Raw genomic sequence first — 8,875 nt, 5'->3', positions numbered from 1 at the left:
CTTATTTACTGAGAGGTGTCTCACCTCGTCAATGTTCTAAACTTTTCAGGTCATCCGGGTGATCCAGCTTAGATAGCTCCATGGCGGGATAGTTTTGTGAGTGGTACTCGAACGGTTATGTTTCAGTATTTATGTTTTATATATTATATTCAGGTTTCTAAAATATAAAGGATGTGGTTGTAATTATTATGGATCCGCATGTGTAGAATTAGAACTCTAGTATATTTTGTTGAGGTTATTTTATTATTTTCGCTATGTGAATGGTATCAAAGACGTGTGTTGGTCTCATAGCACTTTGGGCCCCACGTGGCGGGTCTGGGGCATTGCAACAGGCGTGGTGGAAGAGATGGAATCATTACATAAGAACTAGATGTGGGACTTGATGGAGCTTCTAGTTAGGAAGGAAGCCATTGGATGCAAGTTGGTGTATAGTAAGAAAGAAGCGGTTTCATAAAATGAAAGAGAGAAGTACAAGGCTCGCTTGGTAGCAAAGAGATACTCACAGAGGAAGGGAGTTGATTATTATGAAATCTTCTCCCCAGTGGTCAGGCACACTTCCATCAGGGTAGTGGTGGGACTCGTGGCATAACATGACATGCATCTGGAGCAAAGATGACGTTCCTCCATGGTGATTTAGAGGAGTTGATTTACATGACACAACTAGAAGGGTTTGGCTAACCTAAACAGTAGCACTTAGTATGCAAACTAAAGAAGTCACTTTACGGACTGAAGCAGTCTCTGAGGTAGTGGTACAAAAGGTTTGATGCCTATATGATCCGTATTGGCTACATGAGGTGTGTGTACGATTTATGTATTTATGTGAGAAGTCTTAAGGAAGGTTTTCTCATATTTTTGTTGTTGTATGTTGACGACATGCTGATTGCTGCTAAAGACATAGCTGAGGTGAATCAGTTGAAGACTCTGTTGGGAAAAAAATTTGACATGAAAGACTTGAGTGCAACCAAAAAGATACTTGGCATGGAGATTCGTAGGGATAAAGTTGTAGGAAGACTAGGGTTATCTTAGGACGGCTATATGGAGAAGGTGCGTGAGAGGTTTAGCATGACTAATGTTGACGGGTGAGCACATTGTTGGTGAGTCATTTCAGACTATCTATCGCCCAATGCCCAAAGACAGACAATGAGATTTGTGATATGTTGAAGGTACCCTATGCTAGTGTAGTGGGGGTGTCTAATGTATGTTAGGGTATGTACAAGGTTAGACCTAGCACATGCTGTCAACGTGGTGAGCAAGTTTTTTTTTTTTTTTTAATTTGGGACGACATCATTGTAATGCGGTCAAGTGGATTCTCAGGTACTTGAGAGGTACAACCAGATTTGACATCATGTTCAATAGACAACATAGTGATCCATCAGTGGTAGGGTATCTGGATGCTAACTACGTAAGAGACTTTGTATGTGGAATTCTGCTGTAGTGTGATAGTTAGACTGCTATCTACTTAGTGAAGAATCAGGTGTATCATGCGAGGACAAAGCACATTGATGTGCGGTTTCACAAAAATCAGGGAATTGATTACTTTAGGTGAAATTCTACTTAAGAAGGTTCACATGGTCGACAACTCAGTTGATATGCTGACGAAACTAGTCAAAATGAATAAGGAAGCTGGTTGCAATAACCATCAACGGTTTCACCATAATCCATCGACAGTTTCAGTTTAGTCTGCAGGATTCAATTCTCGGCATAAAATCGTCAACGATTTGGCTAAAACCATTGACGGTTTCATTTGGTGCAGGTCACAAATTTTAAAAAAGTGATCAATCAATTGGGGGGATTGGAGGATTTTCCTTCGGGGATTGCTATAGGGATGATTTAGATAGGTTCTAAGATTCCTATATGCTTAGGATTTGTATTTAATCAATATTTGTAACCCTAGTTGTAAGCTTGACATTGTGATAGTGAAAAATTCAATTGTTGTTCCGGTGGACATAGCCACATTGTCGAACCATGTAAATCTTGTGTCTTTGATTATTGCTTTCATTGATTCTCTTTGTGAGTGACTGTTTGTTCCGTATTATTCATCATTGAGTGCTTGTATTGCTTGTTCTGGATTCGAGTTTGCGAGGTTTCCGCTGCGTGTTCGCATCAACAAATGGTATTAGAGTGCCAATTTCTTCACAACAAATTAGATAGTTATAATTACTTTTTATATACATGGTGAAATCATATAGGTCCTGGTGTATATATCAGTTGTACCTAATAGTTTCTTCACCATTGGAATGTCTATTCCTATTTTGTTCTATATTGAATGGAATGAAAAATAATTGGCAAAAATTTCTCACTGAACTCTATCTTATTCTTAAGAATAATTATTCTGCAAAATAAACGTAACTTATTGGCTTGCTTAATATTATAATTGTTATTGTATATGTCACGGTAAATTATAGTTTATAGACATTGTTGGAGGTTGTACTTGTCAAAAGCTAATTTTTGAAGGATCTCTAGCAATGATATTTTGCATTTTATTAAATTTGGGTGACCAGGAATTGCAAAAGTTAGGCAGTTACTAATATTTTAATACTTTCATTTTTGAAATCTTGAATTTAAAGTTCAATTAGGGTAAAGAATTTTTTTTATTATTATTATTCTTTTTTTTTTTAGAAAAGGAAAAGAAAGACACAAGTAAGAAGGAAAATAATTAATTTGTTATAACATTTTGTCTTTGCATCAAATGTCGTTAAAAATAAAATAATTGAAAATTAATAAGAATAAAACATAAATTTAGTTTTTTTTTTCTTTTTTTTTTACATAGGTACTTTTTTTATTTTTATTTTTTCATTTTTCAATAATCAAACATGAGAAGGTAGATTTTTTATTTTTTTTTCTTGAATTCATTTTCGTTGTCTTTGAAAGTATTGATTTAGGATGAATTTTAATCTAAGTTTATATGATATCTTATTTAAGTATGCACAACTTCAAATTCAAATATAAAATTTTGAGTCTTTAAAACTCTTAAACTTCCATTAAGGTTCCAACCGTAGAACCACATCAATAAACAAGAGATAGCCGAAATGATGTATAGGCAAATTAATACGGGGGTGTGTTAGGTGGAATGCATTAGCTCAACGTTTTGTTTTGCCATTTTAGAGTATTCAACATTCAGCCTAAATTTGAGGTTGTTTTTTATGGCGAGATATCTTTTTCCTTCCTTTTCCGAGGATAAAGATTGTTGTAGCATTATACAACAACAACCGGAATGGGAAGGGGGAACTTTGGTCAAGTTAGGCAGTCACTAATATTTTGACACCTTCATTTTTAAATTCTTGAATTTAATGTTCAATTTGGGTACAGAATTTTCCTTTTTTGAGAAAAAGGAAAGGAAAGACACAAGTAAAAACGAACCACATATCCGGCATCCCGCAGAGAATGTTGAACCATGGGTTCTGATACCAGTGTTGGGTGGGTTTGAGTCTTCTCAATCCCAAAAGCTAGCTCATGGAGTGAGACTTTTTCTTACACTTATATTTAACCACCAGCCCCTTCCACAACCGATGTGAGATAATTTCAACACAAATGTTGTTAAAAATAAACAAGTAAGAAGGAAAATTATTGTCTCGGGGCGTAAGTTCAGGTGGTAAGGAGATTCACCAGACAGCCTTGGACAAAGGTGAAGTTTGGGGTTCAAACCCTGCCGCCTGCAGCGCACATCTGCGCGAATCCAAAAAAAGAAAATTAAGGAAAATTATTAATTTGTCTCTACATCAAATGTTGTTAAAAATTAAAATTTATAAGAATAAAATATTAATAATATATAAAATTAATTATTTGTTTATTTTTTTTATATGTTGTGTTTTCTTTTTCATTTTTCGATAGCCAAGCACGCAAAGGTGGATTTTTTTTTTCTTAAATTCTTTTTCATTGACTTTGAAAGTATTGATTTTTGATCATTAATTTGAATTTGAATGAATTGAATATAATTTTATACAATATCTTATTTTAATATACATCACTTCAAATTTAGAGTCTCTTTCTGAATCTACAAAACTCTTAAGCTAGCTTCGATTGGAAAATAATTTAAACACAAGACAGTCGGGTTCCGTAAAAGGGGTCCAACCACAACCACATCAATAAATAAGTGATAGTCGAAACGATGTAAAGGCCACATCAACGTCTTGTTGTACCATTTTAGAGTATTCAAGTCTCAGCCTAAATTAGAGGTTGCTTTTTATGGCGAGATAACTTTTTCTTTCCTTTTTCCAGGATAAAGATTGTTGTAGTAATATACAACAACAACCGGAATGGGAAGTGGGAACTTTGGTCAAGCTAGGCAATTACTAATATTTTGATACCGTCATTTTGAAAGTCTTGAATTTAATGTTCAATTTGGGTAAAGAATTTTTTTTTTTTTTGAGAAAAAGGAAAGGAAAGGCACGAGTAAAAAGGAACCACATATCCGGCATCCTGGGGAGAATGTTGAACCATGGGCTCTAATACTAGTGTTGGGTGGGCTTGAGCCTTTTCAACCCCAAAAGTTAGCTTATGCGGTGAGACTTTTCTTCACACTTAATAACTAACCACCAGCCCCTTCCACAACCGATGTGAGATAATTTCAAAACAAATGTTGTTAAAAATACACAAGTAAGAAGGAAAATTATTGCCCCGGGGCATAAGTTCAGGTGGTAAGGAGGTTCACCACATAGCCTTGGACAAAGGTGAAGTTTGGGATTTAAACCCTGTCGCCTGCAGTGCACATATGCGCGTATCCAAAAAAATAAAAATAAGGAAAATTATTAATTTGTCTCTACATCAAATGTTGTTAAAAATTAAAATTTATAAGAATAAAATATTAATGATATATAAAATTAATTATTTGTTTTTTTTTTTTATATGTTGCGTTTACTTTTTCATTTTTCGATAGCCAAGCACCCGAAGGTAGATTTTTTTTTTTCTTAAATTCTTTTTCATTGACTTTGAAAGTATTGATTTTGGATCTTTAATTTGAATTTGAATGAATTGAATATAATTTTATATAATATCTTATTTTAATATACACCAGTTCAAATTTAAAGTCTCTTTCTGAATCTACAAAACTCTTAAGCTAGCTTCGATTGGAAAATAATTTAAACACAAGACAGTCGGGTTCCGTAAAAGGGGTCCAACCACAACCACATCAATAAATGAGTGATAGCCAAAACGATGTAAAGGCCACATCAACGTCTTGTTGTACCATTTTAGAGTATTCAAGTCTCAGCCTAAATTAGAGGTTGCTTTTTATGGCGAGATATCTTTTTCTTTCCTTTTCCGAGGATAAAGATTGTTGTAGTATTATACAACAACAACCGGAATGGGAAGTGGGAACTTTGGTCAAGTTAGGCAGTTACTAATATTTTGATATCTTCATTTTGAAAGTCTTGAATTTAATGTTCAATTTGGGTAAAGAATTTATGCTTTTTTTTTTTTTTTTTGAGAAAAAGGAAAGGAAAGGCACGAGTAAAAAGGAACCGCATATCCGGCATCCTGGGGAGAATGTTGAACCATGGGCTCTAATACTAGTGTTGGGTGGGCTTGAGCCTTTTCAACCCCAAAAGCTAGCTTATGGGGTGAGACTTTTCTTCACACTTAATAACTAACCTCCAGCCCCTTCCACAACTGATGTGAGATAATTTCAAAACAAATGTTGTTAAAAATACACAAGTAAGAAGGAAAATTATTGCCCCGGGGCATAAGTTCAGGTGGTAAGGAGGTTCACCACATAGCCTTGGACAAAGGTGAAGTTTAGGATTTAAACCCTGTCGCCTGCAGCGCACATCTGCGCGTATCCAAAAAAAGAAAAATAAGGAAAATTATTAATTTGTCTCTACATCAAACATTGTTAAAAATTAAAATTTATAAGAATAAAATATTAATGATATATAAAATTAATTATTTGTTTATTTTTTTATATGTTGCGTTTACTTTTTCATTTTTCGATAGCCAAGCAGCCGAAGGTAGATTTTTTTTTTTTCTTAAATTCTTTTTCATTGACTTTGAAAGTATTGATTTTGGATCTTTAATTTGAATTTGAATGAATTGAATATAATTTTATATAATATCTTATTTTAATATACACCAGTTCAAATTTAAAGTCTCTTTCTGAATCTACAAAACTCTTAAGCTAGCTTCGATTGGAAAATAATTTAAACACAAGACAGTCGGGTTCCGTAAAAGGGGTCCAACCACAACCACATCAATAAATAAGTGATAGCCGAAACGATGTAAAGGCCACATCAACGTCTTGTTGTACCATTTTAGAGTATTCAAGTCTCAACCTAAATTAGAGGTTGCTTTTTATGGCGAGATATCTTTTTCTTTCTTTTTCCGAGGATAAAGATTGTTGTAGTATTCTACATCAACAACTAGAATGGGAAGTGGGAACTTTGGTCAAGTTAGGCAGTTACTAATATTTTGATACCTTCATTTTGAAAGTCTTGAATTTAATGTTCAATTTGGGTAAAGAATTTTTTTTTTTTTTTTTTTAGAAAAAGGAAAGGAAAGGCACGAGTAAAAAGGAACCACATATCCAGCATCTTGGGGAGAATGTTGAACCATGGGCTCTAATACTAGTGTTGGGTGGGCTTGAGCCTTTTCAACCCCAAAAGCTAGCTTATGGGGTGAGACTTTTCTTCACACTTAATAACTAACCACCAGCCCCTTCCACAACCGATGTGAGATAATTTCAAAACAAATGTTGTTAAAAATACACAAGTAAGAAGGAAAATTATTCCCTAGGGGCATAAGTTCAGGTGGTAAGGAGGTTCACCACATAGCCTTGGACAAAGGTGAAGTTTGGGGTTCAAACCCTGCCGCCTGCAGCGCACATCTGTACATATCCAAAAAAAGAAAAATAAAGAAAATTATTAATTTGTCTCTACATCAAATGTTGTTAAAAATTAAAATTAATAAGAATAAAATATTAATAATATATAAAATTAATTATTTGTTTATTTTTTTTATATGTTGCGTTTTCTTTTTCATTTCTCGATAGCCAAGCATGCAAAGGTGGATTTTTTTTTTCTTAAATTCTTTTTCATTGACTTTGAAAGTATTGATTGTTGATCATTAATTTGAATTTGAATGAATTGAATATAATTTTATACAATATCTTATTTTAATATACATCACTTCAAATTTAAAGTCTCTTTCTGAATCTACAAAACTCTTAAGCTAGCTTCGATTGGAAAATAATTTAAACACAAGACAGTCGGGTTCCGTAAAAGGGGTCCAACCACAACCACATCAATAAATAAGTGATAGCCGAAATGATGTAAAGGCCACATCAACGTCTTGTTGTACCATTTTAGAGTATTCAAGTCTCAGCCTAAATTAGAGGTTGCTTTTTATGGCGAGATATCTTTTTCTTTCCTTTTCTGAGGATAAAGATTGTTGTAGTATTATACAACAACAACCGGAATGGGAAGTGGGAACTTTGGTCAAGTTAGGCAGTTACTAATATTTTGATATCTTCATTTTGAAAGTCTTGAATTTAATGTTCAATTTGGGTAAAGAATTTATGCTTTTTTTTTTTTTTTTGAGAAAAAGGAAAGGAAAGGCACGAGTAAAAAGGAACCACATATCCAGCATCTTGGGGAGAATGTTGAACCATGGGCTCTAATACTAGTGTTGGGTGGGCTTGAGCCTTTTCAACCCCAAAAGCTAGCTTATGGGGTGAGACTTTTCTTCACACTTAATAACTAACCACCAGCCCCTTCCACAACCGATGTGAGATAATTTCAAAACAAATGTTGTTAAAAATACACAAGTAAGAAGGAAAATTATTCCCTAGGGGCATAAGTTCAGGTGGTCAGGAGGTTCACCACATAGCCTTGGACAAAGGTGAAGTTTGGGGTTCAAACCCTGCCGCCTGCAGCGCACATCTGTACATATCCAAAAAAAGAATAATAAAGAAAATTATTAATTTGTCTCTACATCAAATGTTGTTAAAAATTAAAATTAATAAGAATAAAATATTAATCATATATAAAATTAATTATTTGTTTATTTTTTTTATATGTTGGGTTTGCTTTTTCATTTCTCGATAGCCAAGCACCCGAAGGTAGATTTTTTTTTTCTTAAATTCTTTTTCATTGACTTTGAAAGTATTGATTTTGGATCTTTAATTTGAATTTGAATGAATTGAATATAATTTTATATAATATCATATTTTAATATACACCACTTCAAATTTTAAGTCTCTTTCTGAATCTACAAAACTCTTAAGCTAGCTTTGATTGGAAAATAATTTAAACACAAGACAGTCGGGTTCCGTAAAAGGGGTCCAACCACAACCACATCAATAAATAAGTGATAGCCGAAACGATGTAAAGGCCACATCAACGTCTTGTTGTACCATTTTAGAGTATTCAAGTCTCAGCCTAAATTAGAGGTTGCTTTTTATGGCGAGATATCTTTTTCTTTCTTTTTCCGAGGATAAATATTGTTGTAGTATTATACAACAACAACCGGAATGGGAAGTGGGAGCTTTGGTCAAGTTAGGCAGTTACTAATATTTTGATACCTTCATTTTGAAAGTCTTGAATTTAATGTTCAATTTGGGTAAAGAATTTTTTTTTTTTTTTTTGAGAAAAAGGAAAGGAAAGGCACGAGTAAAAAGGAACCCCATATCCGGCATCCTGGGGAGAATGTTGAACCATGGGCTCTAATACTAGTGTTGGGTGGGCTTGAGCCTTTTCAACCCCAAAAGGTAGCCTATGGGGTGAGACTTTTCTTCGCACTTAATAACTAACCACCAGCCCCTTCCACAACCGATGTGAGATAATTTCAAAACAAATGTTGTTAAAAATACACAAGTAAGGAGGAAAATTATTCCCTAGGGGCATAAGTTCAGGTGGTAAGGAGGTTCACCACATAGCCTTGGACA

The sequence above is a fragment of the Malania oleifera genome, chromosome 2, assembly GCF_029873635.1.
Source record: "Malania oleifera isolate guangnan ecotype guangnan chromosome 2, ASM2987363v1, whole genome shotgun sequence".
Classification (NCBI taxonomy): Eukaryota; Viridiplantae; Streptophyta; class Magnoliopsida; order Santalales; family Ximeniaceae; genus Malania; species Malania oleifera.
Note: the sequence above shows the minus strand (reverse complement) of the source record.